Consider the following 12,531-nt stretch of genomic DNA (forward strand, 5'->3'; position numbering starts at 1 on the left):
ACATGTTACATATCGCCGCGAACGTCGCAGTGAGAGCAATCATTTTAGGGCCATCAATCACTGATAACACTAAACTGATGAGCGGTAACAGCTTTTAAAGCGTCGCCTATGGCCAATTTTGGGTATTATCGTTTTTTGAGGTTTCGCGCGCGCACGCAATTTTAAGGCTTGACATGTTTGGTGTCTTTTTACCGAACGTGACCCCGTCTTTTATATTTTACCAAAAAACTGGGTAATAATAAATGTTTTATCATTTAATATAGGGGAAACTGTTTTTTTTTTAATTTCGGTAATTTTTCCTTAATATAGTAAAAAAATAAAAACCCCAGTGGTGAATAAATACCACCAAAAGAAAGCTCTATCTGTCCCCAAAAAAGGGTATAAAATTCATTTCAGTACAGCGCTGCATGACGGAATAAATGTCAAAGTACCGCAGCGCTGAATACTGAAAAATGGCCTGGATGGGAAGGGGGGTTTAACGCTGCGCATGTCAACTGTTTAAAGTATGCCCCTTTTTTTTTCACCCCTTAACCCCTGGATTCCTTCTGAAATATCAGAAGGCTATTTTGAGTCTTAAGAGCAGGCTGATGAGAATCCTTTTATTTCTCAAAATTCACTACACTGTATTTGCCACCAGGACAGTGATAGTGTGAACATGTTTTCAATGAAAAATAGAAATGCCTTTTCAGGATAGGGAAGGGTTAAAAGCTGTCAGATTTTTATTGCAGAGAATGTTCCAACTGAGTTGATAGAAAGTGAGGGAAACTCTTCCCAGTGGGTACACGGACAGCAATAAAAACATGACTGGTATCTAAGCCTTCCTACAAAGAAACTCCTCCCAGTGGGGACACAGGCAGCAATAGAAACATGACGGGTATCTAAGCCTTCCTACAAAGAAACTCCTCCCAGTGGGGACACGGGCAGCAATAGAAACATGACGGGTATCTAAGCCTTCCTACAAAGAAACTCCTCCCAGTGGGGACACGGGCAGCAATAGAAACATGACGGGTATCTAAGCCTTCCTACAAAGAAACTCCTCCCAGTGGGGACACGGGCAGCAATAGAAACATGACGGGTATCTAAGCCTTCCTACAAAGAAACTCCTCCCAGTGGGGACACGGGCAGCAATAGAAACATGACGGGTATCTAAGCCTTCCTACAAAGAAACTCCTCCCAGTGGGGACACGGGCAGCAATAGAAACATGACGGGTATCTAAGCCTTCCTACAAAGAAACTCCTCCCAGTGGGGACACGGGCAGCAATAGAAACATGACGGGTATCTAAGCCTTCCTACAAAGAAACTCCTCCCAGTGGGGACACGGGCAGCAATAGAAACATGACGGGTATCTAAGCCTTCCTACAAAGAAACTCCTCCCAGTGGGGACACGGGCAGCAATAGAAACATGACGGGTATCTAAGCCTTCCTACAAAGAAACTCCTCCCAGTGGGGACACGGGCAGCAATAGAAACATGACGGGTATCTAAGCCTTCCTACAAAGAAACTCCTCCCAGTGGGGACACGGGCAGCAATAGAAACATGACGGGTATCTAAGCCTTCCTACAAAGAAACTCCTCCCAGTGGGGACACAGGCAGCAATAAAAACATGACTGGGTATCTAAGCCTTCCTACAAAGAAACTCCTCCCAGAGGGGACACAGGCAGCAATAAAAAAAACCATGACTGGGTATCTAACTCTATATAAAACTAATTAAAAAGAAAAAAAAATGGCTGGAGTTGGCCTTTTAACTAGTGCTAAGAGCAGTGATGATATGCAGTTTGTAGCTACCATATTTTACTGGCATAACATCATAAATATATTTTAGTATGGTTTGTCATCACATCCAGTAAGTTATTCTCACATAGACTTGGAAATATTTTATAACCTTTTATAAGTTCTTTTTTGTTGTGGTTTTTTTTTCCTGAATAATTTTAGTCTCTGGTCTGCACACTCTGTAAACTAAACGATTTCATCAGAAATGTCAGATTTCAGTAGGAGTACCATACCCATGGTTTAATCCCTGCTAGGCTTGCTTGGAATTACAGTACTCAGACATACATAATCAGAGAGAACATCATTATCCACATCTGAAATGAAACACGTGGTTATCACAAGACTCCTCAGGGAAACACTATACAAGCTTCATGTTAACATGCATATCATAACTCAATAACTCTAAAAGAACATACCATCACTTGTTCTCATGTATGATCACTCTTGTAGGTTGTTTTCAGATCTCTGCATTCTGTGCGTTATCAGACAGCTTGACACAAGTGTAAGTTCTTTCAAAGGGCACTACTAATGTATAACGGCACCTTTGCTTAATGCTTACTTTACATGTAAGGATAAACAATCACTACTTCATAATAATTTTCAATGATCTTAAATAAAAGTTCAACACTGCAAATAAAGAAAACTGTTGAGTTGACTGACTGCACTTTCCACCATGACCGATCATCTTTTTTTAATGAAAAGAAATTTCATTTATCGACCAGCTGCCCATTTAGTGCAAACAGTCTTTTTCCCTGTGAATATTCCATTTCAGTTTGTTTGTTTTTTTTTTTAGGTCTTTATTGTGTTTACAAAATAATTCCAATATAGAATAGGGTATTTGCATGTAAAATCAAATATATGTTGTAACAACAAAGTATGACAGGAGAAACCCTATGTCAATGCGTATCTTGCAGCAAATGGTGTAACAGTGACACAAATTGAGGTAGTGCCAACAGTCTTATTATATTGAACAGTTGCATTGTTAGGTGTAGGTCCTAACGCAACATTGCAATATAATGGATACATTTTTACAGATGCCATGTAAAGTATAACTGAACCTTCGGTGCAGTTACAATTTTATATTGTGTTTTTTTTTTTTTTTTCTCTCTCTGCCATTCATTCCACTTCCAGTCTGATATTCACCTGTACCTGATCCAAAGAGATCTCCCTGATGAGGTCACACAGCTTGTCAAACTCTTCTGAGCTGGCTCCCCATATGTGCTGTGCACCCTCAATTCAGTTCATCCTGTGGAGAGTTTATATTCCTCTGGTGTATGAGCCCAGCGTCTGTTGCAACCTCATGAGGCATATAAGCGTCCGTGCAACCTCATGAGGCATATAAGCGTCCGTGCAACCTCATGAGGGATATCTCTCAGGGTCTGAGAAATGCGAGTATAAAGGCTCGTTCAGGCAGTCATTCATAGTTGTACATCCCTAGATCAGCATATTTCTGCATCAGGTATCGTTAAGTGGTTCCGATTAGTTGCAAACAGGAACCCTCTACAAATTAATGACAGGCTGATCCTGTCCTCGAGGAGGGACAGATGAGCAGCCCTGTACACAGGCTGCAGTCCATGTGCCCATTGCACTCCTGACCGCATGTCCAACAAAGTATCCTGGGTGCTCAGTAGTTGACGGATGGCCACCATCAAAGTAATGCAGAAAAGAAATAGACACCGGCACTCCAATAGTAAATCGATTACGTCTATTTATTGACGTGCATCAAAAGCAAAATAACACAGTGGCACTAAGTGTGTTATTTTGCTTTTGATGCACATCAATAAATAGACGTAATCAATTTACTATTGGAGTGCCGGTGTCTATTTCTTTTCTGTACACAGGCTGATCGCATCTAGGGCCACTCATCTGCCCCTAACAGCAGGTATTTGCTCCACGTGCGAATGCATGTGGGCAGCTGCGGAGCCTGTCATTGATTTGTACTGGCTGATTGGCCACAGCTAATTTTGCAACGCCTGGTTGCACCGGTCACAGAAATACATTGATCAGGGCAGTGTACAGCCATGACCAGCCTTGTGAATTAGTCTTTAGAAGTCTTCTATCTGCCTCACTTTAGAGTAGAGAATCCTTCTTTAGGTGTCCTCCTCTCTGCCACGTCACTTCCTGTGTTCTAGCAAAGTTTGTGACTGCGTTAGAATGTGTAACCGGTGACGTGGTCACACATTTTAACCTAATCCCGCTCAGTTTTCGGTGGTGGAATGTGTGAGCGGCAAAAGGTGTTACAGCGCTTTCTCAGCTGTTCCAGGGCAGATTGGCATCGCAGATGGTATGGAACAGCTGATCGGTCCTAAAATGTCACTTCTATCTGACTTTGTGGAATGTGAGATCGCAGTCACAAAGTCGGATAAAAGTGACATTTCAGGACCGATCAGCTGTTCCAGGCAGATCGGATTTCCTGCACATACCATCCGCGATGCCGATCTGCCCTGGAACAGCTGAGAAAGCGTTGGAATTCTTTCCCGGTCACATATTCCACCACCGAAAAAGTGGGCATGATTACGTTAATGTGTGACCACGTGACCGGTCACACATTCCAACCCAGTCACAATCTTTAATAGAACACTTGTATGATGTGGACACTTCTATCAACTGTGCAGCAGGCAGGGCCCTTTCAGGATTTAGACGACTGCAGGAGGAGAATTACTTCACAGATTGTGAAGCTGTATCACTGCTCTGCACTCCCAGAAGAGTTGCCAGTGAGGGAAGACGAGGATGAATAGAAAAAAGGGGTTGGAGGGGGATTTTTTTTTTATTGTTTGGGTAGGAAGAAAAGAGCCTGGGGAGGAGCTTTTAATGTGGCTCTGTTGCAGCATTACGTATTGCAGTACGTGACTAAGCAAAAATACTTTGTTGTGCATTCTAGCATTGGCAACCCATGTGTTGGTCATATAACTTTTATATAAAACATCTTTATTTTATTTAAACATATCCATTACAGAGTCGATTTAAAATACATCCTCACATTACAGCAAATAGCACAACATATGTTCTCTACAGTTTACTGCTCATCTTGAATAGCCTATATATCTGTATAATGGTACATGTTATATCCTATATAAAAATGATTTACTATAATATATAATAAAAAAACGAGCATAAAAATTAGTAAAAACCAATTCCTATTACATATCTATATGTAGATAGATAGATATACTGTATATAGATATAGGACTTCTATCCAAAGTAAAAAAGCAGAGCTTCAAATGGTCATGCACACACTGAGCTTATCAGTGGATATTGAATATTAGAGATGGAGTGTTGAAAACTTCTGCATTTGATTTCACCTAATGGACATATTTTATTCATTGTTTTTTATTTTAGAATGTCAGCAGTTAACGGTCGTGACTTTAGATTTGTTCAGTCATACAGGAAGTTATTTCAGCATCTGGCAGAATGATGATTCATGGGTAATAGAATTATCAGAGCTGGGTCCACTTTAAGAATCATCAGATGGTAAAATAGCAGAGGAAATGAGGTTACCATGCTGTTATCCTTGTTTCTCTTGCCACTATGGGGTATTGGACATCATACTAAGTACATAACAAAAGCAACACAGAGCGCCTCCATAGTGTAAAACATTTAATTGATGAGTACAACACGCAAGTGAAAATGTACTTACACGAAAGCCAATGAATTCTAAGTACATAACAGATTCTACCATCCCTAACATTTGGTTTGTTTGGAAGCAGTGAAGGATTCTGAGCAATGGGGACTGTCAATCGAGTGTCCAGGAATGCAAGAAAATGTCACTAAACCAATCTTCTTCATTCCCTCTTGCACAGCAAAAATATAACAATCCTTTCCCCATATAAAACACAGTCTGATAATATTACTGCAGTGGCATTGCAGTAGTGTCAGGAATGGCCACAGTACCTGGCAGTAAGCAGAGCTGGGGAAAAAAAGATCTTATTTTATCATATGTCAATGCAGAATAGAAAATGTATTATTCCCTTTATAGAAAGCAGAGCTACTGACCAAGCAGACAACTGAGTCCTTTTTTTCTTCTATGCGTTGGCTGACTGTATGTAGAACAGACATATGGTTTTCATTAGTGAGATATTCAGAAAATGTAACAAACCTTACTTTTCTATTTCACAATTACATTTTTAAAATATATAACATATAGATATATATATCCGGAGGGTATGTATGGTATGTGTTCATGCATATTTATGTATGGTATGTGTGTGTGTATATATACAGTAGGGGTGTGTGTGTACACTGCTTGGCCAAAAAAAAGTAATGCACTCTAATATTTACGGTAAGTTTTACCGCCTTTAGCTTTGATAATGGCATGCATGCGCTGTGGCATCATTTTGATAAGCTTATGCTATGGCAACATTTAATTTCCCATCCAGAATTGCATTAATTTCTCACCAAGAGCTTGTAGTGATGATCGGGGAGTCAGACCACTGAGTAAAGTCTTCTCCAGCACATCCCAAAGATTCTCAATGGGGGTTAAGGTCTGCACTCTGTGTGGTGGCCAATCCATGTGTGAAAATGATGTCTCGTGCTCCCTGGACCACTTTTTCACAGTTGGAGCCCGATGAATCCTGGCATTGTCTTCTTGCAATATGCTCAATGTGCCATCAGGGCCATTTTAGTATATTGAGGTAGGCAGCTGACCTAATTTTTGGGGGACCTAACATTGGTAAACCTAGACCTGATCAACTGAAGCAACCCCAGATCATAACACTTATCCAATGGAAGGCTCTTACCTATCTGCTTTGGTAAATGTAGGTGGTGACTTTTTCTGGCCTGGCAGTGCGTGCGCGCCTGCATATACATTGACAGGGATGTGAGTGAGGAAGTCTTGGGTATGATCTAAAACTTGCATGTTGGCGGTGTTTAAATGAGCCTGCTGCTTGAAGGTTTGTTGTATTTCCCATTCCCCATAAAAAATAACTTTGCTATGCTTTTACTGCTCAGCCATTGGGGGGGGGGGGGGGGGGGTTACGAATTACCTCAGCTGGCTAGTCTCTTTCTTTCATTGCAGAATAAAAGTCCTCTAGACAAAAAAAAAATCCTTATGCTTATTGTCACCAGATGTCTTTCATTAGGGGCAGCCATGTATTTTTGATTCTAAAAATACCTCACGGGTCACAGTGAACATTGACTTTCATCAGCACAGTGAAATATTACCAACTCCCCCATGCTTTCCACATTCCTGAGAACGTCGGATGTAATAACTCATCCCATGTGACCTGACGTCATCCCACAACTCCAGTACAAACTGATTTCTTTGTCTGGAGATTGTGAAATACTTCTGCACACCTTCATGCTGCTGGTCCCTCCTTCCCATATATAGTAATGTGGAGTCCGCTGTCATTCAGGTGCCACGTGCAGGTGATCCTGAGACTTGGACTGTATTCATTCACATTCACTTTCTTATTTTCACAGGTGTTTCTCATCTCTAGAGAATCTTAGTTATTCCACGATTTGTTACTGCGCTGCTGATATCACCGTGCTTTGTGTTTGTTGTTGATAACGGCAGTTATGCATGATTATTTATTAACTTACTCTTGGGCTCCCTAAATACGTCCTTTAGAGGTGACATCGCTGAACTATCCATCAATATAATGTCCACTACTGGGCCTTAATGAATCTTTCTAATTTCCTACAGCAAATCTGTCATGTGAATTTAAAAAGGAACTTGACCCATACCTTTTATTTCTCTTTTCCTTCCCATTCCTCTGACAGTGGCCATTTTTACTAAGGCCAGATTACTATGTCTCCCTTTTACTTCCTGGATTTCTGGCACATGTGACTAGGACATGTGACCGTGCACATCATCTCAGGGGAAGAAAATGCCTTTATTAAAAAGGGTGATGAGATCTAAAGGAGATCAAATCCAAGACAGTTAATGTTCAATGTTGAGCTGACAGCGTTTTGAAAACAATGTTGTGATCACCACTAAGCTGGATACAGAGTATCGATTGGAGAGGAGATTACTACTGAAGTTAATGGATCCCTTTGTGGAAATAGGAGTTCTGTGTATCCCAGTGGAACAGTACAATTGATAGTAATTCCTTTTAAATTCCCCACACTGGTGTAATACAATATGTGTGATAAACAAAAAGTCCTCATCCAGTAATAGTTTCCTAAATAGAAGTACAGTCCCGCACAGTTTATGACTGGGTATCGCCTGGGGAGTAATCTCACGTAGGGGAATCTCCAAGTGTGTAGTGGGTAAATCCAAAATAGGAGTACTCGCGTATGACGAAGCCCTGGGAGAGTAGGTGGGGCGAAACGCGTCATGGCCGTGGACTTTCAGCTGAGACCTCACCTGCATGTCAGGTAGTCAAATCCCGGTATAAGCAAAGCAAATGGCGCTAACTGTGATCACACAGGACTCTGCCAAAAGCCACCTGTGACCGCATTAAAGGAAGGAAAGGGGGGAAAAAAAGACTCCATGGTCTACTGGAACTTTTAAAGTAAAGAAGTTTTGATCCCTCCACAACGTTCTGCCAGTCACAGGCTATTCATAGTGATACGATCCGGATCGATCCATTAGCCCAGGATATTCGGCTCAGAGGAAAAACCGCATACGCGAGTACTCCTATTTTGGATTTACCCACTACACACTTGGAGATCGCCCTATGTGAGATTACTCCCCAGGAGATACCCAGTCATAAATGTGCGGGACTGTACTTCTATTTAGGAAACTATAACTGGATGAGGACTTTTTGTTTATCGCACATATCGTATTACCCCAGTGTGGGGAATTTAAAAGGAATTACTTACTATGAACTGTACTGTTCCACTGGGATACACAGAACCCCTATTTCCACAAAGGGATCCATTAACTTCAGTAGTAATCTCCTCTCCAATCGATACTCTGTATCCAGCTTAGTGGTGATCGCAACATTGTTTTCAAAGTGCTGTCAGCTCAACATTGAATATAAAGAGCTCCACCGGCCTGAATATTTATATTTATCAGCTTGTCCGTGAATGCATGAATGAAGTGAGTGTGTTGTTGGTTGTTTCAACCAATTTTTTAATAGTGTTTCAGGTGGTGGTTTGTTGGTTTTGTTCTGTCGTTCATAACTTATTAAATAAAATGTATACTTTTGTACTACAACTGGCAATCCGACCCTCATTAACTGTCTTGGATTTGATCTCCTTTTAGATCTCATCACCCTTTTTAATATAGTCTATTACACAGTTGAGGATTGTTGATTGCCATAATAAACTATTACTACTACCTCCACAAGGAGTTAAAATTAGGGGTCTGGTCTCTGGATATTATCCTATTTCGAAGAAAATGCCTTTCCTTGAGATTTTATGAGATTACAGATGAGAGGTGCTCTAGGTGGGGCGACATACCTGATGGTTCAGTAATCGGAGCTTTCGCAGGATGTCTTGTTTCTAACCTGACGCTGAAGACCCAGGGCCTCGCCCGGCTCAGTGGCGTTCGCCCTCCTAGGTAGGGGTGGACTTTGGCAGCCTGAACCCCCGTGGCGGGGACGGGTCACTGGGTTACGGTGCGGGCCGAATCTGGGCGCAATGCCATTTTTTTTTTTTGCTGCGGATGCGGGTGTTATTATTTTGCAACTGTGCTATTATCCTCAGGGATGCTCACCTGAAGTTGCTCTTGAATGTTGTTTAAGTTTTTTTGTATGTGGAAAACTCAATAAACACTATATTTTACACACAAAAAAAGAAATTACAGATGAGATTTCCCAGCAGTGCTTCTCAGGATGCATCTTTTGGGCACTATTACATAGTTTGTGCCCAAGAGGACCAGGAAGTGGCAAAACAATAGTTGTAAAGAAAAGAAAAATGTTTAACTAATGCATGTAAGATGATTTCATATCGCAATGCAGAGCTGCATGCTAAGGTGATTTTTAGTGAGATTTTAAGATCAAAGTGCTGCAAATTAGAATGAATGAAGGGCCTTGGTAGAGTTAACTACGCTCTACTTTTCCTGTAGAATTCATGTCACTTTATAAACCAACAGTCATATAGGGTGACATGGTAATAAGCTTAACATTGGAATTATCAATCATGTATTTCACACCTATATGCTCCCAGAAAATCACCAATGACTCTGATACTCAACCCACAGGCCTAGGCAATTTCATTCAGCCCTGTGAATATGCACTTCCTTGTGTCACAACTTTCACAGAGCCGAGCTTCTGAATTGCATCTCAGTGTCTGAAAAATATAACATTATTGCTTGCTGTAAGCAATGCATGGTGGGATATGTAGTCTTGCGAAATGGAGATTGCTTCACATCAAGCAGCAGGGAAAGAGATGCAAAGCACACTGGGAATCCAGGAAGTTGAAAGTGATGGGCAGGCAGCTCTCACTACATAAAAGGGATTTTTTTAATTCTTAAGCTTTCATCACAAAAACAACTCTAGTATGTATTCCTATTACAAGGCTGATGTTATAACCGGAGAGTATACGCTGGGACTTTAACATGATAGTATTTACAGGACATCTAAGGAGTGGCTCTGAACTCTTCAGCTGAGTATCTAATAAATTGGATTTAGGAAAATTGGCCAGCCTGTCGTTTTAAATGGTCCAAAAGAATGTTCCTCATAAATCTTTTAATCAGTTTAATCTCTTTTGAGCTATTTCTGTAGTTGGTGTAATTGCAGCTATTATTACATCAGATAAAGGGAACTCTGCCTTTGAAATGAGTTTTTGAACATAATACTGCTGTATCTTCCTGTGTCAGCTCAGTGGTGGTCACTTTTAAACATCAAAAACCTTAACACAGTCATTTAAATCTGAATCCCGGGCAGGTAAAAAAAACACTACGTCATGCAGGTATGTCTTCATAAAAGATCATTGTGGGGTATTGTTTTAACTAACAATTTGATTTGGTATCGGCCTTTGCAATGTCCTGTACAGTGTACAGAGTACATTCAGGTGTACTGTAGTTATGTGCTTATATGATCATGCATCCAAGGAGAGTGATTTGTTTTCTAACTGCATGTAATCATACCACATACCATTTACATGCAGTGTGCAGGCATTTACATGCAACGGCTGTCACCTGATCCTTAACTTGAATGGGTGACAGCTGCCACTTGTAAATGCCAGATTAGTGATTCCTGCTGCAGGAAAACGCAAACTGTTGACTCCTGATGCAGGAATCCCTAATCACAGCTAAACTTACAAGGCTTAATTGTGTGTGCGCGCGCGCATGTGTGACTCTGTTGGTCCTCTATGATTAGAACCTGGGGGGGTGAGGGTGGGGACACATATACTAACACTACACACATACACATGTTTTTACATACTGATATGGCACACACAAACATTAACACACAAACCGACATCACTCACTGAAATCCTGACTGCACACAAACCATCACAAAGAATACTGACATTGCTTAAAAGGAAGCCATCACAAACACCAATACTGACATCATAAACACACGCAGACATTAACACTGGTTCTAAATATAGTTATGCATTATTTTGAAAGAATTACATTTTGCAAAAATAATTGTCCACTGGCCCCCCGAGCGGATTGGGTTTGAGACCCCTTCTTCTACAGCTTCTCACGAGGTTGGCTGGTCCTAACCGTCGCTCACTCGCTTCTCGATCATGTCCCTGCAGAGAGCCGTGACTGTCACTCACGGCTCCCTGCAGGGATTTCCCCCGCTCCGATCCTCCAGCGCTGACTGGAGGAACGAACGGGGAGGGGGCGGGTACAGCTGGCTCTGCCTCTAGATAGGCAGAGCCAGCAGTGGATCTCAACAATAATGTCAAGATCCGTCCTGGGTGCAGTGGTCTCGGTTTACCGCGAGCTGTAGCTCGCGATATACTGAGCTTTGGGTCATGGGAGGACGCTAGTTTATGTCCTCCCGTGACCCTTAGGAGAACTATGGGGAAGAACACTTCCCCATGGTTCTCCTTTTAAGACCTTTGATGAGAGTTGAATGTACATATTCAGAGAGAAGCTAGCATTTCCTTTTATTTCTTCAACATACCTCCAAACCTGGAATTTCACATTTACATCAATGTAGGTGTTAATCCATCTTTGTGAATGAATTCCCATATGGCTGCCTATATAAAGTGCCGGGCACCATTCATGTCAGTGCGTAGGAAATGGAGTGAAATGAAGCAAATCCAACCACATTTTACAAGATAATACTAATGCAAATAACTGTTCTGGAAAGCTGGTAACATGTAATTATCTTGTCATGAGACACATGTTCACAAGTCAATCAAACAGAGAAAATGGGGTCATTCATTCTTATCTTAATTTGGAGATATTCCGGAGGCTGTTTGTACAGGTTGCTTGCAGTACAGTTTATAGCTAGTAATATAGGGGATTATAATGATTGGCACTGATTGCCAGTGTTGTCACTTTGATTCTGTGTACATATAGATTAACCTGCTTTATGGAAATGATCTCTGAGAATAAGCTGAACCATGCACGAAAGGCAGGATCAACAAGCTGACACGAGGATCAGATAAACTGATCCCTCATGTCACCAATGTATCCTGCCTGACTTGTTTGTATGAAGGGTGATCTATGGTATACAACATAAAATTATGACATTGAGTGTTTTATGTACTTTTATTACTCTTTGCTGTGTACATTGTTTCTGTAGCTTGTAAATGATCTTTGTGAGTTTAGTGGAGACAATTCAGGCAAGTTAAAAGATGAGGTAGACAGGTCATCCATACACAGGCCGATACTGGAGCTCGTCCTGGGTAAAAAGTGGGCCAGTGTTCTGGGCAAGTATCAAAACTGTGTTAAAGCGTCTCTTCAAAAA

The 12,531-nt window shown here is 41.3% G+C and overlaps 1 protein-coding gene across 1 annotated transcript in view; it reads left to right on the forward strand.

Annotated features, from left to right (window-relative positions):
- The window catches only part of ALG14 (ALG14, UDP-N-acetylglucosaminyltransferase subunit), a 41,352-nt gene that overhangs the window by 26,842 nt on the left and 1,979 nt on the right, over nt 1-12,531 (forward strand). The gene's annotated exons all lie outside the window — the stretch shown is intronic.

Source organism: Nanorana parkeri, unplaced genomic scaffold (assembly GCF_000935625.1).
Source record: "Nanorana parkeri isolate BGI_ZX_2015 unplaced genomic scaffold, ASM93562v1 scaffold575, whole genome shotgun sequence".
Lineage (NCBI taxonomy): Eukaryota > Metazoa > Chordata > Amphibia > Anura > Dicroglossidae > Nanorana > Nanorana parkeri.